Genomic DNA, 27,630 nt, shown 5'->3' with positions numbered 1-27,630 from the left:
AAACGAACATAATTCAAAGAGTAATTATATAATTATGATTAAGGAACGTATTACTTTAGCATAACGACTAGTTATTTTCCGAGTCAGCGAAATGTGAAAAGGCGATGTAATTTCTTCATTTTCGCTTTAGCTTATAGGTTTACGAGCATGTTTATAATTAAAGGGGGTGGTATATAGGTGTTAAACAACGCGTTGCTTAATTAAAAATCGTTGTTTCGTTTAATTTTATCATAAATAACTATATTATTACAGGTATTAATAATTTTAGCATATTGTCTTAATGAGTATACTTGGTCCAGTGGATCATAACCGAAGTTCTCCGGTTCAAATCCGGAGAGTGTAATATAAGAGAATTTACAATCAAAGCGTGTTTGTAAATTGATATTTCGAAAATGATAATTCCATTTTTGTATTGTATTATTTATTAGTTGATTTAGTATTTGCTGACCAAAATTTGGTATACACTAGTAAAATTAATTGTATATAATAATTGTGCCCAAATTTATTTTATCTGGTGAAATGGTTACAAGAAACTCACACGGACAATTCAAAGTAAACTAGTCTCTCGATGTTATGTCAATATGGCGTCAAGACATCGACACAGCGGCCATCACTGTTTTCGGGGGTCATTGTGCTCGCAGGTGACGTCATCAGTGACCTTGACGCGTTCCCCCCCTCTCGTTGCACGCGTGAAAAATGTCGCTGTCAAATGCGCTGGCCTCTTTGCTTGTGTCTTTTTTTGCTCCACGCTGACAATTGCTTGTAGTTGAACACGTGTATGTTACATTTCGAAGACTGTGATTTAAAATAAAACTTTTTCTTGTGATATAAAATGTTACCGACTGTAAAATAACTACACTAAATACATAAGTTTAAAGACACTACGCTAGTTACATATGGTTAAATAATTTTTTTTATTAAAAGATAAAATCATTTACCGTAGCCTGTGAATGACCCACTGCTGGGCTAAGGGCCTACTCTTCCTTTTTTGAGGAGAAGGTTTGAGAAGGTGGTGGAATACACATGTGGCAGAATTTCAGTGAAATTAGACATATGCAGGTTTCCTCACGATGTTTTTCTTCACCGTAAAGCACGAGATGAATTATAATCACAAATTAAGCACATGAAAATTCAGTGGTGCTTGTCCGGGTTTGAACCCACGATTATCGGTTAAGATTAACGCGTTCTTACTGGGCCATCTCGGCTTCATTAAGTCAGTCATTTAAGATACCTAAATATATCGTTAATAATATTTGCCCAGTAACAAAAATATCGATTACAATCCGAATGAGAACTCAATCGACATGGATCTCACAAAAAATATCGATGTGCCAGTCGGTTTCACAGTTTGCGTTTGTGATTAGTTAGCAATTAGGCAAGTAAAGTTCGGGAGAATCGACCGTCTGACATTCAGCGCCCTTGCGCCGCCCTCAACGTACTAAGCCCGACTTCATAAAGCGTAACGCGCGTAAATATTACGAGGGCTGTAACATTTTTAGATATTATGCTGAAATTAAAATAAATTATGAAAGATGACCGTTGTTTATTTGTCGTAGACACTTCTATAAATACCATTAATCAAAAAATATATTTAAGAATTCATTGTTCCACTGTCGCCGTAAAAAACCTACAGTGTACGTCATGGCGATGACAATCTTTTGTAAATTCTAATTTGCTTTTAAATTATCAAATTTCAATTAAATATTGCTCTCAGACATTATAAACGAATCAATCAAACTTTGTCGTAATGAAAAGTCTTTGTTTGAAAATGTATTGTTCTTGTTATTGAATTTATCGAGTACTTTCAATTTCGCTCACGCATTGTTATGGTTTTCATCATTCTCTGAGTAAATTGAACGAATCAGAAATGTCTGTACTTTGCGCCAGCTGTTTAAGTATCGAATGATATAGGTATGTCTAAAAATAGGCTTTGTAGGTGGTATATTAAAATACCTGCCTGTTTATTGTTACACATGTTTTTATGTTATAGGTAGGCGGACGGGCAAATAGACCACCTGGTGTTAAGTGGTCACCACCGCCCATAGACACTGGTGATGTAAAAAGTTTTAACCATTCCTTACATCGCCAATGCGCCACCAAACTTGAACGCAACAATACTAAGTATTGCTGTTTGGCGGTAGAATATCTGTAGAGTGGGTGGTGCCTACCCAGACGGACTTGCACAAAGGCCTACCACCTAGTAGGTTAAATCATAAGTGCGAACGGATAAATTAAAGGGTTTCGTAGGAAAAAATAGACTGTTTTATAAAATAAACCTTATTTTATACTACGAACATAATATTAGAAGGATATGTTGTCACGATAATTTTATTCTTACACTTTTGAGCCTCGGAAAGCACGTAAATCTTGTGGACTATGGAACTCGGAATAGATTTCACCTGTGTGCTTGCACACACTTGCAGTGTATAACATCACCTGTTTCAGTTGAGAGGTCGCTGTAGCCGAATTCGGTCAAGAGATAAATCATTTTTAGTAACTACAGAACTCGTGATTAATTGGAAACACGAACGTTTCGTTTTATAAACTGAATGTGCTGCTCCGTGCTGACACCTTCGACATCTTTATGAACAGTTTTTTATTACATTGCATGTGCCGCAGGGTTAAATTGAAAGTCCTGATTTGATAATTTCTTAAAAGGTTAAATGTCCCACTGCTGAGCAAAGGCTGTATTATAAAAACGTTTTGGAGCTATTCCATCACGCTCCACAGCTGGTTGATGGAAATAGCTGGATTTCACCCAGCAAATGCAACCTGCATTCATTCTGCATTCTTACTGTTTTCCTTTACTTTTACCTTATAATTTTTAATAATTTAAAAAATTAAATGAATGTATAATATAAATGTCACTTCGAAGACCGGATTTGAACGGTTTCAAGTCTTCGGTTCATTTAATGTCAGTTTACAATTACTAGATTATAAACTATAATATGTCACTATTACACAGTAACATATGAAATTGGCGTTTTGTACGGGAGGAATATGAAGTCAATATTTTTTTTGTAAAATATATTTAATTAATCAAAGTATGCACCGTTGTTATCTATGCACTTTTGCCATCTCATTGATCGCTTTACTAAAAAAACCATGGGGGCGAGAATCAATAAGCTCTTTGAAGGCGGTTTGGACTGCCGCATCGGAGATGAATTTTTTTCCTTGTAAGAAGTTGTCAAAATTCCGGAACAAATGGAAATCTATTGAAACAAGGTCCGGGGAGTACGGTGGATGTCACAGACATTGTAGCTCATCCAACTTAGTGGTTGTTTGTTGTGCAGTGTGTGGTCTTGCGTTGTCGTGAAGCAGCAGTGGCCTAGAGCGATTGACCAATCTCGGTTGTTTAGCAGCTAGTTCGTCCTTCATGGTTTGCAGTTGCTGACAGTAGATATCTGCCGCAATCGTTTGGCCAGATTTTAGAAAGATGTAGTGAACGACACCGGCGCTAGTCCACCAAACACTCACAAGTAAATTTTTCTGGGTCAATTTTCGTTTAGGGCAGGATTTGGCTGGGTCTCCAGGGTTCAGCCATTGCGACGAGCGCTTCCGATTATCGTACAGTATCCACTTTTCATCACAAGTAATGATTCGATTTAAAATCCCTTCATTATTGTGTCGGTTGAGCAAAGTAACACAGCAGTCGACGCGTGTTTGCAAGTTCGATTCTTTCAATTCATGAGGTACCCATCGTTCGAGTTTTTTTACTTTTCCGATTTGCTTCAAGTGGATTAATACAGTTTTATCACTTACCCCGAAGCCTGCACCTACCTCTGAAGTGCTTTGTAATGGATCCGCTTCCAATATAGCCTTTAATTCTTCATTTTCCACTTTGGTCTCTTGCCGTCCACGGGGTTGGTTTTGAAGGTCGAAATGTCCAGAATGAAAACGTTGAAACCAAAAACGTACCGTGCTTTCTTTTGCGACACCAGCGCTGTATACATCATTAATCCTTCGAGTTGTTTCTGCAGTGGTGCCACGGTAGAACTCGTACTCGTATATATATATACGGATATTTCATGTTTTCCATTGTGCGGTAATAAGCGACGCCAAAGAAAAAAATAATGAGGAAAAAACAAATGAATGACTGTTTTCAAAACTAAAATGTATCAGCTAAATTAATTTATAAATTTGAATTTGGAGTTCTTAACCAATGAGGAGATATTTCAGATCAAAGTTGTCAGTAAGACAAAACGCTAATTTCATATATAAATATATATAGCATAAAATGTTAATACAGTTAAAGCTGTTACGTTTTTGGATAAGACTTGATTGCGGCAACATCATAAATGGCGGACAACAAAGAGTGATTCATTATTTGATTATTACCGCCGCAAATTGTTCGTGTCATTCACTTCTTCATGTAAAAGGTATTCGGTATATTTGAACAACGATATTACAATCTAAAGTCGGCAAGGATATTATAATTAGTACAAATATTTAAATTGAAATGAAACGTAATTATTTGGTAAACATCGCATTAGAAATTTAAAAACAAATACAGATTAATTAAAAATAGAAGTTTAGAATACTACTCGTATGTATATAAAAATAAAATATTAATAGATAACATTAAAAAGGCGTCTTAGTCTTATTTATTATTTAATGCATATTTCTTTTTAATGTGCTATTAAAATATATTGTACAAGTTTCACGTCCCGAGCTCACACGGACTGACGGACAATCAGTATCATGATATCTATACAATATACAAACAGATAGATACTACGACTTGTCTATTAATTGTAATGTATGTGGCAAGGTTTTTTAGAAATTTAGAGAATACCTTCTTAAAAATTTTAATTCGTTTCCTTTTTGTAATCAAGCTTTCTTATTTGATTTGAATTCCTTTGATAATAATTAATGCAACTTTATTCTATGCTGTGGCCGGGCAGACTAATCTAATTAGTGCACCTTAGCGTCAGCTTAAAAGCACCTACTAGAATTACCGTATCTAGCAAATTACTACTGCAGATAATATAAACATTTAAAACATAACAGTACAGTAACAGCCTGTTAAAGTCCCACTGCTGGGCTAAGGCCTCGTCTCCCTTTTGAGGACAAGGTTTGGAGGTTACCACGCTGCTCCAATTCGGTTCGGTAGAATACTCATGTGGCAGAATTTCAATGAAATTAGACACATGCAGGTTTTCTCACGATGTTTTTATTGACCGTCAAGCACGAGATGAATTATAAACACAAATTAAGCACATGAAAATTCAGTGGTGCTTGCCCGAGTTTGAACCCACGATCATCGGTTACGATTCACGCGTTCTAACCACTAGAACACAATAAACTGATGTTGGTATATTTTAATCTTTGACCGATCACCATTAAAATGTTATATGAGTTTATTTTTTATGGAGAAGGTAAATACTTTGTTGTAATTCGCAACTAGATTTCGCTACAGCACATTGACTTTTATTTCTTTCTACCTTTTAATCGATACTAAATTTTATACTTAGTATACACAGGTAATATAATATACATTTAAGAAAAGCTTGTTTGTAATTTTAATTAAATTCGTAGATGGGATTATTATGCAGCTGATGGCATTCACAAGGTTATTAGCTAAAGTTTCTCTGGGTTATTATTGTTAGAACATGTTAGAGTTAAGATGGTATGGCCTTTATGACTTTAATTACAAGCCCTTACTTAAGGAGTTGCGCAAACGTCGACAATTTTGTGTCTTGTGTTGTTTTCTTTCTCGCAGTGGAAACCTTTAAAAGGTACCTGACTCCCTTAGGGAAGGAACCGAGTTATATGGGATTCTTATCCACTAAAACCACTGCGATGGCCGTCCTCGGCAAGTGTTGATATAACGCATCCGCGGCCCCCACGCACTCCTCGCTAGTGCGTAAGACAGTGCGTACGTAGACGCTTTTTGTGTCTAGTTGCTTCCACTTGAAACATATCGATCATCAATCAAAAAGTGTTTGGTGTAGGCGACGTTTTCGTTGTCATATAATCAACACAAGCAAAAGTAGTATTTCTTTATGGACATCCATCGTGAAACGAGTCTATCGGAAAGGAGCGATGAATTGTTACCAGTGACCAGAACTAGCAACAGCAACCAGTGAGGTTGTCCCGTGCTGGGAACATAAAATGTCTTCGTTTGCGCAGTACCAAGTAAGCGCTTGTAATATAATGTTTGACAGAAGAATTACTAAGAAACGTGTAGTATCCAACTTATTAATTGGAACTGCTGACGTACACACTTTTTTACTATTTATTCAGATATATTATTAGAACAACATTGGAAATGTAACTTTACGTCCTGAAATTATGATGAGCATTTTGTAGTCGTTACATTCTTTATAATTGTTTTGTTTTTATGAATTAATTTTTAAAACTCACCGTTTATCAAAGCGAATCCGTCGGTAGATGTCGTTGATATCGTCAGAATAACACTGTATCTGAAAAGAAGAAGGTTCTGATTAATATAAATTTGTATATTACTATATAATATATTATTTATTATAACCCATGTATTTTTTCTACAAAGAAAAGTCTTATTGTGACTGACTTTTACAGCAACAAACATTTGTATTGTGAGCTATTTATGGAATATATATGAACATATTTTAGTTAGAATTGACGTGTACTCATAACGGGACCATGACGATTCTATAATTTATCTCGTAAACCTTAATGAATGAATTAATTATTACGTAGCATAATAATTTATTCATTAGAAAACAATTTACCATAATGTTAAGAAGTAGACGTCTCCGACTTTAGATAAAGATCCCACATAATGAATATAAAATAGACTTGTTGGTTTGATAATTATTTATAATAATAAATAAACAGAGGGAATGCTATTCAAGAATTTCAATTCATACAATGTAATAAAACGGAGGCCAATATTGTGAGTTTAAATAACTCGTTATAAGAAAAAATCTAATTTTAAAATAAGGGTCCAAATATCTATTTATTTTATTTTTATTTCGACATATTACAAATAGAAATGTAATCAGAAATGAGACGAACTGAAGAATTGGAGGAACCACCATAGCTTGCAAAATTAGCAAAAAAAAAGTGATAATGAGCTGGTCACGTATGTCAAGAGACTGATGGACGTTGGAGCAAGATATAGAGAGAGAGCCTCACCTGAAGAAAGTGGCGGAAACGGACTATATGTGTGAAAAACTAGAGTTAGTGTATCAACTACTATGGAAAGGACCTTATCCAGCAGTGGACTATGGCTAGCTGAATGGTTATGGTGATTTTTACCATCCAATGCTTAAAAAAATATTTCACTAAAAATATACTTCAAATTCTTTGCAAAAAAAGTAAGTGATGAAAAAAGTTTTATCAATGCCGAAAATGAATTTTTAATATCTTTGAATGATAAAAAGTTACCATCGCTTATAATATTATGTAAATAACGGTCGTGCCTAAAATTTTCAATGAAAGATTTAAAGATTGAGAAACGAGTAAACAACTCGTGGCTTTTATAAATTAAACAATAACTTTATTTCTATTTATATTTTATTGATGAGACCAATGTTACTTTATAAACAAAAAATCGTCAAACATTACAAAAAGTGGGCGAGGTTTGTTATTTGTTACTCGCATTACGCAAAGGTCTGAATGAATTCGCATAATATTTGGTACGGTAGTTAATTTATCGAAGTAACATGTGAACAATGTGAACAAATATGTGTATTCACCAACCCGCATTAGAGCAGCATGGTGATATAAGCTCCAGTCCCTCTTCTTAAAGGCCTTAGCCCAGCACTTTACTTTTTATATATACACAATATTTAAAATAATTTTATTTCATAAATAATGAAAAAATGTTTTTTTTTTTTATTTATTATTTATTGATATTGATATTTAACTTTACGGCAAAGCCTATTATGTTAATATGCCAAATTTATCTTAAATGTTTTTAAAAAACAAAACCAGCTGAAGAATTATTTAAATCAAACTACTGAAGAGAGAAATTTGGTTTTTTGAGATATTCGTATCACGTTAAAGCAATGTCCATAGTATTTATGTGCATATGTAACACATTGACGACATTAGTAAAATTTGAGACAGAAATTTACACGTCTATAAATAACTTTATGTAAAAATGACAAGAAATAATTATATTAGAACCGTAAAATTAAGTAATTAGCTAGCTCAAGTCCTAATAAATAATCTTTAATGGTTATTACTTCTGCTAGTCATTTCGTTTTACTCATTAGCGAATTGTATAAGTTTGTAATTGAAATTCATGTTCCTTCATGGACACATTTTATTATTATTATTTTCTCAAATCTCTTTCTTTAACCTTTTTTTAGATTTCTTGCGACTTCCTAACTCGACTTCGCACGGGAACGTTTTACTAATAAAGAAATTGAGAGTTAAGTATTTTATAAAGTTTTATTTATTAGTTTATATAAGTATATCATAAATGAGAAATATAAAACATATCAAAATTTATCTTTTTAGCCAGTTATATGCCTGTGAATGTCCCAATGCTGGGCTAAAGGTCTCCTCTCCTCATTTTGAGGAGAAGGTTTGGAGCTTATTCCACCACGCTGCTCCAATGCGGGTTGGTGGAATACACATGTGCCAGAATTTCAGTGAAATTAGACACATGCAGGTTTCCTCACGATGTTTTCCTTCACCGTAAAGCACGAGATGAATTATAATCACAAATTAAACACATGAAAATTCAGTGGTGCTTGCCCGGGTTTGAACCCACGATCATCGGTTAAGATTCACGTTTAAGAACGTTTAAGAACGCCCGTTTCGCAGCGTTTCGTTTTATTTGGTTACACGTCATTTAGAATCGATGAAATTTTCTAAAGTGTTCATTCGAAAGAAGTACAAGACAATTTTAATCTATATAAAATGCCCAAGGTAACTAATAACTTATCAAGGATTATTAATGAATCTGCAAAATGGATTCACAAATAACATATAAAAATAAATATTGTAACTATACCTTAGAGGCTAGAAACATGCTATTAATAAATTTTAGGTCTCAAATAGGTTAAAAAAATTAACCTATTTGAGACCTAAAATTTATTTATTTACTTTTTTTAATTTGAAAGCCTTTGTTTTTAATATAGAACTTTTTTGAAAATATCTAAATTTTATCAAAATACAAGAGGTATTTTTAGAAATATTTCACCGAACTTTACAGCAATTCAGAAAGTTAATTTTCACATAAAACAAATAACAGTAACAGTCTGTTAATATCCCATTGCTGGGCTATGGCCTTCTCTCCCTTTTAGGATAAGGTTTAGAGCTTATTCCACCACGCTGCTCCAATGCGGGTTGGTAGAATACACATGTGGCATAATTTCAATGAAATTAGACACATCCAGGTTTCCTCACGTTAATTTCCTTCACCGTCAAGCACGAGATGAATTATAAACACAAATTAAGCACATGAAAATTAAGTGGTGCTTGCCCGGGTCAAATCACAAATTATAAAACAAATAACACTTTGACAATAACTGACATCTAAATAAGCAATTAAAACGCCTTTTACTACATCCACAGACATTTTCTAATTAATCGCTTACACTAACAACGCCTTGAGGTACATACAAATTAAATGTTAGACTTGAACCCGTAACATGCTCGTGTTATTCCGCGCACGATTCGAGTTCTGATTTATCCCTAAGATTATTTTATTCACACCTTCCTCCCTTGCATATTTCGCTGCTATTAGGACTGGTTTTATGTTGCCGTCTTATCAGAGCTTTTTATTTCTGCGCCTAGCAATTATTTTTGTACTGCAATTAACTGGCGCGCGCATGTTTCACTAATGATCATTAACTTGATGATTTTCATTTACATGGAAGAACGGACAGGGTGATTTATATCTTGTACAGGTGAATATACTTATTACGGAAGATGGTAATAAATCATTTTAAACACAATGAAAAAAATATATTTAAAAAAAGAATAATCGAATTGATTTATTTTTATTATTTACGAATTATATCTGATAACATATTTTGCTGACCTACTGGTCTGTTTGCTCTGTGGTTTTGGCGGCGCACGCGCCGGATGCAATGTAATCTGTAACCGGGCAAAGCGATGCGTGTTTTATTTCGAAATGCGATATGTAAACGTCTCTTTGATGTTATTTGATTTTCATCTGACATTCGCTGAAAGGCAAACTTGGGCGTAAACAGATATTTAAACCAATACATTTATTTAATAATTGTTTTGAAGATATTAACCATATTTAATTGAAGGATTAGTGATTTTTTTTAATTAAAAATTTAGCACATTACTTTTTTAAGACTACTTTCATATTTATAATAATTTAGTAAAGGAACAATTTCATTTTTTTCGGCCTTTTGAATATGTACTAAAGTAACTGCTGGGTAAAGATTTCCTCTCCTCTTCAGAGAGAACGTTTTGAACTTGTTCCTCCACGATGCTCCAATGCCAGGCAGAATTTTATTAAACAAATATAAGTTTCCTGGCGATGTTTTCTTTCTCGCCAAATATGCGATCCCACATAGATTAATTGTTTAAAAGTTTTAAGCTTCGGATGTGAACGATGTGTGGCATAAAAAATTCGAACAATGATTAATAACTCGTGCGTATCGAGTATAAATTTTATAGTGACGTCATAGAATCTGTAAGATGGAATTTAATATCGGTTGAAAATATTTTCATATTTACGACAATTATAAATACCGATTATATGAGATACATAATGAAATACCTAAGTTTATGTGATATATATAAATTAGAAATCATATATGAAATCGTTTTAATAAAAATAGAAGGTGCTATAAATAAATCCGACAGTTTATCCGGATAACGGATACATCCGGCTATCCTTTCATTCGAATAGCCGGTCGTTGGTGATTCAGAATGAGCTTAATTTATTGGAGCATCTGATTCAAGGTATCAACACGAGATGGTACACCACTTTTTATATGTTAGAGCAATTTTAGAACAAACGAGATTTATCACTATATGCAGCTGCGGCCGACAGACTTGCCAATTTGATGGATCAAATTCTTCATAAGACACTATTTGTGTTTGATCGATCATTACGTTATATTATGTGTCATTATCGGAATTTAAGATTATTTATTAGAATTCGTCTCTCGGCCAGATATTGACTTACGTATGCAGCCGGGTAATAAAATTGTCCCGGGAAGCTAGCGGATATCCGTTTAATCTCTAAACTGTATTTAGTACCTAGTACGTTTCGTTGTGTTAAAAATAATAATATAATGTGTATTAAGAATTTGGTAGTTACAGTTTTCACAGTTATCTTAACATCACAAGCATTTATTATTCTTCGAAAAAATAAAAACTGCACTTTCATTCTTTAAAAACCTTGTAAAATGTATAAATAATTCTGAAACGTAGATGCAGAAATGAGTCCAAGGTTTCATCCCGAGACGTTTTAACAGCTCCAGGCGATAGACGTTCTTATCCTAACGCTCAAACATTTCTGCTTTCGCGATAGCAAAAATAATAGACGAGTGCCGTAGGGCACTATGAATCCTTGCAAGTTGCTGTCTTTCTATTGATATTTCTTGGAAGTATGAAAAGAAAACAAAGTTTCATTTACAGAGAAATTTTCTCACAAATTATCTACCATTTATGAAATAAACTCTATTTGTATATAAACAAAAAGCTTTGAAAAGTACTTACTACATATAAAACAAAGTAAAGTGCCCCCACGTCTGTGTGTCTAGCTGAACGGAATAAACTCAAAAACTACCGAATGGATTTTCATACGGTTTACACCAACAGATGGAGTGATTCATGAGAACGGTTTAGATGTATATTTTGTTAAGGTGTTGTGTAAATTGGCTAAAATATGACAATAATTGTCGAAAATGTCGATAAAAGTCAAGCTCACTCGAAGCTTTACTAGAATGCGTTGCGTAAACCAATAGTTACATTAATCCGATATAAACGTTTTATGTAAATCCTTATTCTATCCGTGCGTAGCCGACATGGTAGCTAGTCTTTGCAAAAATCATAAATGCAAAAGTAAATCTGTCCTGTAATGTTTTCAAGGTTAAACCACTGACCCGATTTTGATAAAATGTCGCATGAAGCAAGCTTGAACTCCAAGATGGAAATAGGTTATTTTTTTACCGTATACCCACCCACTCTCCACCTTTCAATCAGGCGAAGCCGCTGGCGAATACTAGTTTAAAATAAATTACACGTTGTTTGATTGTCTATTTTTTGTAATATTTATCATCACTTCACCCGATGTATACGGATGTTATTTGGAAAAACCTGAAAGAACTTTATTGAAACACGTTATAATAATTAAATAAAAACATTGCTTAATAAACTGAGTCAAAAATTTTATATTGGATACTATATACCCTTCAAATTACATAAAAATTAATTTCTATACAAAACGCCTTATTGGACTCGGTAAGTACTAACTATACCTGCATACATAATTATTATGTTACATTTTGATTCTCTTGTCACTATATTGGTTCTATTAGCCACCTTCATTTTTATTTATAATAACAAAATATTTTCATATGCTATGAATACCACTGACACACTCATCAATCGATACAGACTCACTCTAGTTTACAGTAGCATTATTCGAGTATGTACATACATATGTATGTACTTAAGTATACAAAACTGCTAAGTATAAAAAATTCAACTACGAAAGACTTAAAAAATGAAAAAAATTCTTACACACCTTAGTTCAACATATTTCAATTGAAAAAAAAATCTTAAAGAAAAATTGTTTCAATTGAAATATGTAACAACTCTAGATTCTACCCGCAGCTTCGTCCGCGTGTGATTGAAGTGTTAGATAACCTATGTGCTTTTCTGAAATCCTGATAACGTCTAGGCAAAATTTAATGACGATCGGTTGAGTAATTTTACACATAAAGGTAACAAACGAACAAACTCGCATTTAATATTAGTAAGGATTACGCAATCGATTTCTGTTCAATTTATTTTTATTGAATTGTACTTATTTTAAATATATGCTTTAACATTTTTAATTTTATATTTTATTTTTGTTGTCAACCACGATCGTAGCTTATTTACGTTTTGTTCTTTTCGATTCTTCTGATTGCGGTAACTTCTACATATTTATGTTTATGTAAATATTGACAATCGTATTGAGGTTATGTTGCAATCAAGTAATCTTAGGTATAGATATATGATTCAACAATTATTTCATATTATAAAAATAGATAAAGAAACCATTTCCTGATAACAACAATCTCTAGAGTCCTTGAGGAAGTCCTTCAACCGAAATTATTAGCATTTCTCGCCAGGGAAATCAGGAGGTGTTCGCTTATCTCATTTCATTAGACGAACTGAGGACAAAGCGAACGCGAACCTCCAGGGAGATGCATGAGACCAATGCATACATGTATCCCTTATTACTTTGTAGATAAGGTCTATTTTTCAATGAGTTCTAGTAATCATGTCTTGGTATACTGTGAGCTAAGGAACTTAAAGGCCATCGATAGTTGTTGATAAAGCACTACGGATAAAGTTTATTTTTACTTTTAGCATTAATGTCACTGATATTATAAATGAAATAATAACTAGTCCGTCCGTTTGCTTTTTAAATAAATTACTAAACTCATCTTAATTAATTTTGATATAGAGGTAGCCTCGGAACAGGATTAGGGAATAATAATAACAAAGGGATAAATTTACCGGGCCGGTTGGCGTGGTTTGTAAATACTTGCCTTTCATGCCGAAGGTTGTGGGTTCGATTCCCACCTAGGACCGACATTTGTGTGCATGAACATGTCTTTTTAGCCTGAGTCTGGGTGTTTATCTGGGTAATTATCTATATAAGTATGTATTTAAAGAAAAGTAGTAAATATGGTATATTAGTTGTCTGGTTTCCATAGTACAAGCTCTGCTTAGCTTGGGATCTGGATGGCCGTGTGTGAATAATGTCCTAGGATATTATTATTATTATTTCATTCATTCATTCCAGGATCCCAGACATTGATGGGCAAGCACCTTCTCTACTGGACCTTCTGCTGACTTCTCACCCGGTGGAATATCAGGTTGTGGTTCAGGCTCCTCTTGGCTCTTCGGATCACAGCCTTATTTCTACCAGAGTGCTACAGGCCAAGCTGCCGCCACTAGCGGTATGCAAACGTCGCGTTTTGGCACGGCGGATTGGGACGGTATGCGCGATTACTATGCGTCGGTCCCTTAGAAGGAACGTTGCTTCAGTGGGAATGACCCGACAGCTAGTGCCGCTGCCGTTGCTGGCAAGATCATGCTGGGAATGGAATACTACATTCCTAGCTCAGATCTCGTCAGTAGGAGTACGCGTAACCGTTGGTTCACTCGTGAATGTGCCGATGCTGTATCATCTAAGCAGGCGGCATATCGCAAGTGGATCAACGGCTGCATTGGCGGGGCATCTAACATTGACTCACTGAAAGCAAACTATAATAAAAATTCCAAGTCCTGTAGAAAGGCATACACGAGAGCGGATGCACAGCGCATTGTACAGATTGGTCATGACCCTGTTTCGCATCCTAGGGGCTCCCGTAGCTTCTGGCGTCTGACCAAGTCTGTGCAAAGCAATTTCTGCCAACCTTCGTTGCCACCGTTCAGAAATCCGGACGGTTCGCTAGCTCACAGTCCGCAAGAGCAAGCTGATCTCCTGGCTAAACTCTTTGCCGATAATTCCGTCATCGATGATTGTAGTGCGCTGCCACCTACAATACCTTCATGTGGCCATACGATGCCTGACATCAAAATCAGGCAACGTGATGTTCGTGCGGAGCTGCAATCACTTGATGTACGGAAAGCTAGCGGTCCCGATGGAATACCAGCCATAGTGCTGAAGAAGTGCGCAGCGGAGCTGTCTCCTGTGTTAACGCGCCTGTTCCAACTTTCTCTCTCTTCGGGAAGTGTGCCGGAGGCTTGGAGAAGAGCTAATGTGCAAGCGGTTCCCAAAAAAGGGGATCGGTCTGACCCGGCAAATTATCGGCCAATAGCTATCACCTCAGTACTTTGTAAGGTGATGGAACGGATTTTAAACAACCAACTGATCCATTACCTAGAAGATCACTGTCTAATTGATGATCGTCAGTAAGGGTTTCGACCAAAACGGTCCACAGGTTATCTTCTAGCGTACGTAACACACCTCTGGGGTGAAGCTATCGACAAGCATGGAGAATCGTTGGCTGTCAGCCTCAATATCTCCAAGGCTTTCGACAGGGTCTGGCACAGAAGTCTTCTCTCCAAGCTGCCGGCATATGGTCTACCTGCTCAGCTATGCACCTGGATTGCCAGCTTCCTACACAAGCGTAGCCTTCGTGTTTTAGTTGATGGTTGCGCTTCACAATTCTATGTAGTGAATGCTGGGGTCCCCCAGGGATCTGTGCTATCTCCCACACTCTTTCTTTTGCATATCAATGATATGCTCTCTCTTGGGAACATACATTGCTATGCAGACGATAGTACAGTGCATGGTGGATACCACGGACGCGCAGTGGCTGGGCGAGCGGAAATTGAAGAGAGGCGGAAGAATCTTGTTATTGAACTCGATAGGACGTTAGAGCTCATCGCCAAATGGGGCTCTGATAATCTTGTTGAGTTTAATGCCAAGAAAACACAGGTATGCGCTCTCACGGCGAAAAAGTCAACATTTTCCCCTCTTCCCTCCCTCTGTGGTACTCCGCTGGTGATGCAAAGCAAAATCGCCATGCTGGGGATTGACGTTCGCTGCGACCTTAGTCCAAGGGATTACATCGAGGCTATTATAAAAACAGCTTCACGAAAACTCGGAGTTCTGAACAAGGTGCGGCGTTTTTTCACGCCACAACAACTGTGCCTGTTATACAAAACACAGGTACGGTCTTGCGTTGAATATTGCTCGCACCTTTGGGATGGCTCCGCTAAGTACCTACTGGAGGCCTTGGACCGGTTGCAGCGACGTGCAGTACGCATTATTGGCGACGTAAAGGTCACAAACACCCTTGAACCTTTACAATTGCGTCGCGAGATAGCAGCACTGAGCGCTTTCTATCGACTGTATCACGGCGAGTGCTCTGAGGAATTATTCTCTCTAATTCCTGCTTCCCCCTACCTTCTTAAGTCCACGCGAGCTGGTTCTCGATGTCACCGCCTAACTGTGACATCAATTCCATCGCGCACAAAGAAATTTGGCAACTCCTGTCTTTGTCGCACTACCAAAAAATGGAATTCCTTACCAGCTTACGTGTTCCCCTCCTCTTACAACCCGGGTTCCTTCAAACAAGGCGTGAAGAGGCATCTTGCGGGCCGGCAAGGCGGTGACGGCTAGTACAGAACATTCTTTCCGACTGTACTGGCCGTCGTCGCGTTTGGACTCTACTACCACTTACCAACAGGTGGAGTAGAGTCATTTGCCCTCCCGGCGAATATAAAAAAAAAAAAAAAAATTAATGAAGTTACGGGGAATAGCTTGTTCATGGGTTTTTTAACAATCGTTAACGACGTAAGTGTTTATGATTTTAAAGAAATTAATATGATATTAGCAATTGATATTATCATAAAACAATCGTAGTGGACAAACGGGTTCATCGCTGGTATGGTACCACTGACAGGTTTCGTCACCAATTACTGTGATCCGATGTGAAGGTAGGCAATCGATCACTTTATTGAATTTACATAATGATAGGATGCAGATGTACCGTCTGTCCATAATTTATCCTTGCAAGTGTTTAAGAACGATGTAGGTACAAGTATTAACGAGTAATTATTTTTTATGCATCATATATAATAATCAATAAACTTATTATACCTACGTGAAGTTTATGTCTCAGCAACTCTTTTTTTATATTTATAGGGTGGGCCAATGGCCTCCTGGTGGTATGGTCACTATTGCCCATATACTTGACGTAGTAAAAAATACTAGTCATCCCTTACATCGAAAATGTGACACCAACTTTGGGAACTAAATGCTATGCTACGTCCTCTGTGACTGTAGTTACACAAGCTCATTCGTCCTTCAAACCGGAACACAACAATACTAAGTATTGCTGTTCGGTGGTAAAATATCTGATGAGTGGGTGGTATTTACCCAGACTTGGACAAAATTCTAGCACCAAGTAATAATACAATCTAGTATCAAAATATTCGATTCTATAATAAAATACCGCAGACACATTTGTATTTGCAAATAAATAAAATAGGGAAGGCATATTATCCTTAGCAAGATGATTGAATTAGTATATTTTGATTTTCATGCAAAAAAAGTAAATTTCATTGTAAATAGTTCATATTTATATGTTATTTCATTAATGAAAAGGGTAAGCACTTATCTCCTAGCCAGTTGATCACGGTACAATGGGATCTATATTTTAAATTTCATCTCGTGAGATGACTATTTAATAATAAGATACTCGAATACACTATTGATTTAATCTATATGCAGGTTATATACCACTTTTTTAATATCAAATCTGCGTACATGTCTTGTCCGTGACTTGGGTGTATAATTCTATTATTTTGAGAGCAGTTTGCTGTGCCTGCTTTTGTTTCCATATAAGTATAACAATCGAACTTTCAGGATTACAATTTTAATTGCCTCCTTTTTTCTTACAACTTATATAGCATTCATTTAGCAATTATAAAGCCAATCAGTATTGTTTTTGTTTCGCTGTGATCCGGTTTAAAGAGTGATTTAAGTATCAACGCATTAAATACATAACGATTCATCATTTGGCAATGTTAATATATTAAGGGGTAGTCCGATTTCTTTATAATAATTATTAATAACAACTTATTAAATTATACATAAACCCAGGTTAAACTTTATAATGGGTATTTTGTTTACATTATATAATCGCATACACAAATGAGGCGTCCGATTGGCGCCATGGCATGTGGCTCCCATGCTAACGGCCGTGAAATTATTCCTATAGGAATTCATATGCTATTATATAAATACTCGTACTTTATGCTATTCTAATTTTGTTTGATACCTAGAGACTACTATAAGCCATTTTTTAAATAATTTTACGTTAAGGTTGTAAAAAGACGGTGATGAAAAGCAAGTGATAATTATCTGTAAATATGGTTATATATTCTAATATATACTTGTTTTATGAATGTTTTAAGAATATTTATGTAAGTGTAATAATCTAAAGTATTTGATATGCTTTATGCAAAATGTTCCGTAAAATTGAATGATATTTTTTTTACTAATTTTCATTTTAAATACAAAACCAAAATAACGTTAGTTAGTACCCATGAGTAAATATTTGATTAATTTTTCTTGGAATAGAGACGTGATATGCATTCGATACTGATCTTTATATATAGAATATCTGGTTCGTTTGACATCCTAAGAATTGACATAGTCAATCATTCATCAAAATTTATTTTTGAATAAAGCACCTTACTTAATGTTACAACTTCGGCGCAACAAACAATCGCAAAAAAACTCGTTCTAACCCATTATCATTGTATTAATGTTGTATCATTGTCAATATCCCATTCTACTGGACAAAGGCTAAATAATATAATAAGAACAAGAACATGTTTGGAGCTCTTGCCAAACGCTGCTCAAAGGGTTGACCAACGAGCTCAAAATATCACGAATTTCAATCAGAAATTTTCATTTAACATTCACACGTTTTATTCATTTTTATATTATGGATTAGATATTTTTTAATCAAATATCAAACTAAAATTCATTACTTATTAAATATTGTATTTAAATTCTCCTGCACCAAGAGAATAAGCGAATTTCAAAGGTTGTCTTAAACGAAAGCATATTATTTGTCTAATACCAAAGGATTTCGCTTAAACCATACTTATCCATTCAATTCAATTACAAAATAAAATAGCAGTACGGAGAAAGTTCCAGTTTCTTATTCAGACAATCCTTTTGAGGGAGAACAAAGGCGAGTTCATTAAAACAATCCGCGGTAACTTGTGGCATGTAAAGACTTAAATAATATAAAGTCATAAAGATACCTCATTATAAGTAGCTGCTCTAGTATAAATTCTACTTTAGTTTAATAGACGAGCCCTGGACCCATATTCGTTTTGTAAAAATGTAATTGTATGAAAGAGAAGAAAAATAAATGAGACTATATTGTTGTCTCGAAATTGCTGTTTGATGAACGAAACTTTTTTGTATAACAGTTTTGACAATCAAGAATGAACAAATAAATCATATTCAGTTTCTATAAGACAAATGAATGAAATTTGCGATATGTTTTGAATTTTTTTTGATTTGAAATATAGATGGAATTGATTTTTCTGCGCTATAATGCTTTACGACGACTTGATGAGCCGGTTGGCGTGGTTGGTAGACACTCGCCTTTCGCGCCGAAGGTTGTGGGTTCGATTCCCACCCAGGACAGACATTTGTGTGCATAAACATGTCTGTTTGTCTTGAGTCTGAGTGTAATTATCTATATAAGTATATATTTACAAAAGTAGTATAGTTGTCTGATTTCCATAGCACAAGCTCTGCTTAATTTGACATCAGATGGCTGTGTGTGAATAATGGATATTATTATATTATTATTACTATTATTGAATCTTTATAATAAATCTTTATGATTTATCTATATGATATAAATAAAACCGATTATTAGAAGATTATTGTTTATCGTATATAAACATCTTGCTTATACTTGTAAATAAATAAAGTTTATTTAAAGACAATAAACAACGTTACGTCTTTATAACGATCCACCCACCACAAATCACATTTCAAATATCTTCGTTTTCAAATAAATGAAAAAGGAAAACTAAATATCATAAGTTTATCTCTACAATCTAAGTTAGAACAAGTTAACTTGTAATTGCTGTTACACTTGATGTTATACGAATTGTAGGAAAGATCTCATCTAACTGTAAACCTTGAAAGCACGGTACGAAGAATAAAATTTAAAACACAACTACAATCTTCATAAGTTAAACAATAAGAAGTTCAATTTAAACCAGAACTATTAACAATAATGACTTAATCTTGTCTGTCCGTTGTTTTGTTGAATGCACATTCCGAACCGGAGATAGTATCTTGTAAATACTCTTTCTTATAAATAATATGTTTCGTGTTAAATGAATCAAACAATGTTGTGTTTTGTAATATACACAACTAAAATTAATTTAATCAAAAGTTTTATTATAATCTACCTGTACCGATGTCTTAATGGATAATTAAACTATATGATTATATGATTTTAATACAAACAAAAATACCTAATCGTAAAATTTAGATTGCGAAAATTGGGTTATATATATTAAGACTATTCGAGAATAAAAAAAAAAAACAAAATTTTCTAGTATTATTAAACCTAAAATTGTTATTTCATAAAATTAAATGTTTTAGGAGAAATTATCGTTACAATTGTAAACTAGTAACTATGCGAACAAGAAGATATACGCGAAATGGCGACATTCCTTAATTCCAAAACTTATCGCCATATTTGGAAGTTAAAGTCCTCCAGACCGATTTCGGCTACGGTGGCCAATCTCAAGAGATTAGCCAACTGCGCAGGACATATTATAGTGTACAAGTGTGTGCGCAAACACAGGTGCACTCTCTATTCCTTAGCTCTCATAATCTGATGGGATGGCAATCTGACTCGACCGGAAAGAGTTCAGGTGCAGGACCAACGGCTTTACGTGCTTTCTGAGGTACGGGAGTGTATACACTTCCAACTTCCAAACCCCGGGCTGAGAATTTTCTAACAGAAAACCCCAATAATTATATATTGTCCCGATCTAGGAATTGAACTCAGGACCTCCGGGTCAGCAGCCTTATATCTAGCCAGTAGACCAACGAGGAAGATAATTGTCTAATTGAACGTTTTTGGTCTAAATTTTATTAACATCTCTACGTAGAACCCTTTTTACAGTGATGTTGACTTGAAACGTGTTACGTCATAATATGCAGTTTTCATTAAAAGCGAGTCATTGGTTCTCTATGGATGTCAAATCGAAACTTTTTAGAGCGAGCTTATCAATAACAGAACAATTTAGTTAGTATTAATTTTTAATTAAATAAATTATATTATATATTACAGTCGTGTCGTACTCTGTAATTAGTTTTGTCGTATAATGTAAATGACCTCGAGGAAACAGGTTGTACCCTGTAGCTTATAACATAACTTCGCCAGCGAAAGTTTTAGTATAATTAAGAAAGTGCATAGCATGCAAATCTTATGCAGCTACGACAGTTCCTCGGGAATCTAAACGTCATTTTATCAAAGGTAATCTGTAATCTGAGTAAAAGTTATATGTTAAATGTAATAGGAAAACTTTCTTTATTAAAATATTTTAATTAATCTTTTCTAATATTATTAATGAATGATAATATGTTTTATTTACATAAAATTTATGAATATTTCCTATAAAATAAAAACAGATATATTTTTTTAAAACCAACTGTTCGTTAGTGTTAGCACCACAAATCAGAAAATTTTTAGTATAATAATTATATTTTTTTAGTTAAGCATATTTATTTAATAATAGGATACAGTACAGTAACAGCCTGTTAATGTCCCACTGCTGGGCTAAGGCCTCCTCTCCCTTTTGAGGAGAAGGTTTAGAGCTTATTCCACCACGCTGCTCCAATTCGGTTTGGTAGGATACTCACGTGGCAGAATTTTTAGTGAAATTAGACACATGCAGGTTTCCTCACGATGTTTTCCTTCACCGTAAAGCACGAGATGAATTATAATCACAAATCCAGCACATGAAAATTCAGTGGTGCTTACCCGGGTTTGAACCCACGATCATCGGTTAAGATTCACACGTTCTAACCACTAGGCCATCTCGGCTTTTTAGTAATGGGGGTCTTGGTCTCCTCGGGGTCCTGGTCTCCTAGGTAAGTCGTAAATACGTGTAAAAACGTAGATACGACATGAGATGAATTCGACTTTTACCAAATCAGTAATAGGATAATATAGGAAAAATATATTTTTGATGATTAAACAAATGAAACTTGTACACTTCCACAATACAAAAGTCTTATAAAGATAGAATCAGTAAGTTCATTATCTAAGAACCATGATAAAGCAAGCGCCGAAGGAGTGCACAAGATCTACGCGCCTTGGTCGCTACTCTGGACGAGCATTCCATTGCGATGACTGTAGGATTTTTAGCATTATTGTAGACTATTTTTCGCGAATTCAGTGTTACCGTTTTCTTTATGTGCAAATAAACTCCTGATGTTCAAATTAGACTACTGATTGTGTCCCATATCCGTTGGGAGTAAATCAAGTATTCAACGCGGTTCCTTACATCATTAATGAACAGCTAGCCTACGAATCTAATCTATCTTTTGTGCCTATAATTATATTGCCTCACTCACCATTTAGGCACTAATATTCACAGTATTGATTTTAGCGGGAAAATAACAGATGAGTGGGGGTGGTGAGCAAATCTATTACCAGTAAAAAACACATAAATTTTAATAAATAATGTTATTTAAAAAATACATTATTCGCAATATAAACGAATTTCTTCAGTGGTTATAATTTCTCACAAAAGCAAAACATATGTTTGTCCATAGGTCATTGCCCTTAGTACTAGTGTGAGTGCGTCATACATGCAGTTTTCAATGTATACTTAGGAAATAAGAAATAGAACAGTGAGTCATGCGACTTCAACCAAGGACTTCGCTACAGAACTGCAATGGCCGACCGCGTTATTTTTGACGCGAAATATTCGAAAGGTCGAGTATGATTCGAATTTCGAATATGATTTTACCGCTTTTTTATGGATCGCGAATCGTTAAATTTATCAAAAAACTCTTTCTTAGATAAACAAGAGCTGTGTCAATATAAAATTAAAAATGAATTATATTCTAGTATTATATATTTAAAGTAATTTTATTATTATTATCTTATTTAATCATCGTTGTTATTTTTTATTTATATCGCCTCCTATTATATCTTATCTTTCTATATATTTATTAAGAAAGTAGTTATTTCTACTTATCATCTAACTTACTACTGCAATGAATTATATGTTCAAAGTACTTTTTATATTCACACTTTTTTGTTGTTTTTGAAGAACTAAACAAAGCGTAAATAAAGGATATGAACGAACCAAATCACGTAATACTTTATTCAAGTAGACTAATGAGAGCACTTTTGTATCGTCATGTTACAGTATTGAATTAAATGTAAAGCTACCACAGTCAGTATCACCTCTAATAACATAAACGAGTACATATTATTTGAATCCTACTAATATTATAAGCATCAAAGTTATTGAGGATAGACGGATCTTTGTTCCTCTTTCATCCAAAAGGTACTAAACGGATTTGGATGAAATTTGTAATTGGGCTAGTTTATACCTGCTCTCCTCCACTCATATACGTTCGTGGCTGCGGGTGGAAGCTAATACAATTTATTTATTTAACTTTTTTTTAAATTAATTGGAAACAAATTGTATTATTTTTATTAAGAGGGAGGAGATTTTATTAATTTATTTAAGTTTTAATTAAATTAATTAAAAATTTTCATTAACCGTACCCTAAATGTCTTTACGGTTACAAATCGACATTCAATATCGAATTATGGTGGAAATCCGAATCTGGTGTTCAGTGGAGCGGGAGTTTGCTGGACCGTGAATGTCACAGATTGAATCAACATCCGCCACTTTGATCGGACGAGAATTTGTTTAATTATCGCTTAATCATTTGCGTGTAAGGTATTGATGTGTTTTATATTGATCGAAATATGTCACGTATAAGCTAGTAGTTGATTATATTTTGCGACCTTTTTGAAATTAGGTTAAATGGAGTATAATATAAAAAGCTCGCTGTATCAATTTTGTTCATTTATAATTTATTTTACATTATAATATTGCTCATATTTATTCTGCAAGTTTTTATACCATTTGACTAAGACACAAAAAACGAATAACGAAAAACTAAGCAGTAAAAATATATAAACGATAACATTTTCACGTCTGTCAGTTGTCTGTATATACTGTATGTAATGTTACTATTTTACTCTTAGCTATTTACTACTAATTTTCGTTCGCGGTTAGACACGCGTGTGGGGAGCGGGTACGTTGGGTACCCTATGTCCTTTTCTGTACACAATGAATTACTTTAGAAACTTAACTTTGCCTATTAACAAATTTTGAAATGTATGTAAAAATACATGACTGTTATAAGGATTTTTTTTTGCCATACATTAATATATTCGGTATCAGATTAGTTATCTTAATTCAACTTAAGAGATTGTGAAGTTTGCCTCTGATATTTTGAGTCCGTTGATTTTCTGCACACTTATTGTACTAATAACCGTTATTGTTTGTTTGTGCAAACATCACGCATATGCGGTCCTTTAGTACCGTTTTTGCCGAAACTATACATGTTGAAAAGCTTTTTGATTAGAGTTTAAAACTGTTTTGTATTTTATGTCTACAATGACGGTAATAAAAAATATATAAGGTTACGTCACATTTCAATTAATTTTAAATTACCCTCGCACTAGATACCACGGAGGTAAAGCTGTGATGTACCATAGATATTAAGCCCTAAGTGTGTTTGTTGGTTCGTCCTTCTTTAACGTAGCAACGGAGCGATCGATCGACGTAACTAATTGCATAGAGGTAGTTTATGGGTCACAGAATGACATAGTTATCCCGGGAAAATAAACAGTAGAGAAGTTGCGAATAAAATATAATTATGACCAACTCATACTGACATCACATCTGTAAGATTAATTGAATCTTTTAGGAGTAAAAAATTGCAGACAATAAATATCTCAAGAGCGACCTTCAAGTTTTTACCGTTTAAAATAAAAAATATTTTGATTTTGTAATTTGATTTTAAGAAAATAAGACTAAGGGCGGCGGCCAATCTCTAGAGATTAGCCAACTGCGCAGGAGATATTATACTAAACAAGTGTGTGCGCAAATACAGGTGCACTCTCTTTAATCCGATGGGATGGCAATCCGACACGACTGGAAAGAATTCAGGCGCAGGACCAACGGCTTTACGTGCTTTCTGGGGCACCGGAGTGCACGCTTCCAACTTCCACACTCCGGGCTGCTATTGAGAATTTTCTTACAGAAAAACCCAATAACTTTTTATTGGCACGACCTGGGAATTGAACCCATCAGACCTCCGGGTCTGCGGCCTTACATCAAGCCACTAGACCAATGAGGCAATTTGTTTGTATAGAAATTATGTGACAGATCCTGATAAAATGTAACTTCTAAGTTATGCCTAATAAATAACATATTACTCTCGGATGGGTTGTAAATATAGTAAATTATACTTATCAATTTTATTATGAGTAATAAGCCCGAGACATTGTTCATTTGGAATTCAAACGAGTAAATATTTATTGATTTGAATAACAATGTTTCACCTGAATGTAAATCACTCAAAGAAACGATGACAGGAAGGTTTTTTATTGCCACATACTGAAGAAACAAACAACAACAATTTAAGTTTCACGTTAAATATTTTGTGGCAGAAGTAGCTAGGTCAATATAGCCGAGTCGAAACTTAGCACTGGTTCTCAGCTGACCCCTTTACGGACATTACGCAAAATCCATAATATTAACAACTTAAACTGTCACTTACAGCAGCTGTACCGCTATCCCTGACGTCTAAAGACGTAACGTCGCTTGTGGTTGTAACAAGAATTAATATTTAGTCACACTATATTTATCTTGACTCAACAATTATTATTATTTTTTAAATAGAATGTAATATTATGTGAATTTATAAATCACTACATATTAAAAAGCAGTCCCTCGCCGCGTCTTTCTGTGTGTCTGTTCGAATGCGATAAACTCAAAAACTACGAAACCGATTCTCATACGGTTTTCACGAATAAGCAGAGTAATTCATGAGGAAGACTTAGGTGTATAATTTATTAAGATTTTGTGTTAATTGGCTGAAATATGAAGATTTCGGAAAAAAACATGCCGACTGGGAGTTTCGATGGCGTTCGCCGCGTAAGCCAATATAGTTATATGTATTACGATGTCAGCATTTTATGTAGATCTTTAATGGTAAAGCTAATGGTCGTCAATTTTTATGTGAATCTAAAAAACCTTTCCTTTGCGTATTAAGTGTAATTGTTTTCAATATAACATTTAATTATAGGAGATGTTACGACCAGATAATTGAGATTGCGAGTCAACGGTAAGATGCTGCTAGTATTGTTGGTTAGTAATACACGCGGCCGACCTTTATATAGCAATTATTTTAATAATTTTATGTGTGTAATATTTTTACATTGCAATAGGTTAAGCTTATTTACATATTATTACAAAAAATACTTTGATTGTCACATGATTTACTAGTATACTTTTTGTATAATTCCCGGAGCAGCAATTTCTATTGCAAATCATATTACTAACTAACTAAGGGGCATCATAAGGCGATCTCGTTCTACCTTGGTAAGCTACTGCTGTGTATTTTTTTTTATAGAATAGGTAGGCGGACGACCATATGGGCCACCTGATGATAAGTGGTCACCAACGCCCGTAGACATTGGCATTGTAAGAAATGTTAACCATCGCTTAAATCACCAATGCGCCACAAACCTTGGGAACTAAGATGTTATGTCCCTTGTGCCTGTAATTAAACTGGTTCACTATCCTTTAAACCGGAATACAACAATACCAAGTACTGCTGTTTTGTGGTAGAATATCTGATGAGTGGGTGGTACCTACCCAGGCGAGCTTGCATAAAATCTTACCACCAGTAGTATGACGTCTATAACAAAATATGTAATTGAGAATGTACGATACATGCAAAACGCATCAATATTTGCACTTTATATCAGGTAGGGGTCAGCCATGACCGGGTCATTGCAACTGGGTCGCCACACCTACGTCCTAGTTTCGTTTCTCCTGAGCTATATCATCCCGGAATATGGATTTTAATAGACAAATAGTTTTGTTTTATCTCATGTAGAATATACAAACATATTGTATAATAATTGATATTTAGGAAAATTATTTTATTAATTTCATTAAATTGTCGTATTAGATCTTTGTATTGTATATTTAAATAAATTTAATTAAGAAACTAAACAGCGTGGTTGTTGTAGTATATTACAAGAGAGTCCAGGTGGTTCAGGGGCACATAGCACGGGAATCTTAACCGAAGATTATGGCTTCAAACACGACCATGCTGAGTTTTCATGTGCCTTTTGTTTTCATAATTCATATGATGTTTGGCGGTAAGGGAAAACACGCGAGGAGCCCTGTATGTGGCGGATTAATCTGCCCGATGTGTATCCACCAACTCGCAATGGAGCAGCACGGTGGAATGTTTTAAGACCTTATCCTTTATAAGAGAGGGGGATAAACTCTTAGTATATTATTTTATTCGCTATTCCTTTGAACCAATAGTGAGGGATATAATATTATTGTAATCGACGAAACTTTTAATACATTTGGCAAATTTATATGTAAATTATGACTACACAATTGCACTTAATTTGTCGATGTTATTTCTTTTATCTTATGCAATTTGATTATTATACTATTGTCTATCAAACATATAAATAAATAATTACTTATTTATTTATTAAAAACTAGACAGATAATATTTCTGTTTAACCTTTTGACCCAAAAGACCCAGACATAGGTCGACGCACAAATTTTTCATTGATAACATCATTGGAGAAATTCTAGGTTTCAAATACGAAATGGTCATTAACT

At 34.6% G+C, this 27,630-nt stretch overlaps 1 protein-coding gene across 1 annotated transcript in view; it reads right to left on the bottom strand.

Moving 5' to 3' along the window:
- LOC126770297 (ecdysone receptor) overlaps positions 1 to 27,630 on the bottom strand; it is a 219,871-nt gene that overhangs the window by 168,941 nt on the left and 23,300 nt on the right. Inside the window, exon 3 of the mRNA XM_050489647.1 lies at positions 6,367 to 6,425. The gene's annotated coding sequence lies outside the window, so the exon portion shown is untranslated. The remainder of the gene's footprint in view (positions 1 to 6,366; positions 6,426 to 27,630) is intronic.

This window comes from Nymphalis io, chromosome 8 (genome assembly GCF_905147045.1).
Source record: "Nymphalis io chromosome 8, ilAglIoxx1.1, whole genome shotgun sequence".
Taxonomy (NCBI): Eukaryota; Metazoa; Arthropoda; class Insecta; order Lepidoptera; family Nymphalidae; genus Nymphalis; species Nymphalis io.
Note: the sequence above shows the minus strand (reverse complement) of the source record. Positions and strands in the feature narration are given on the sequence as shown.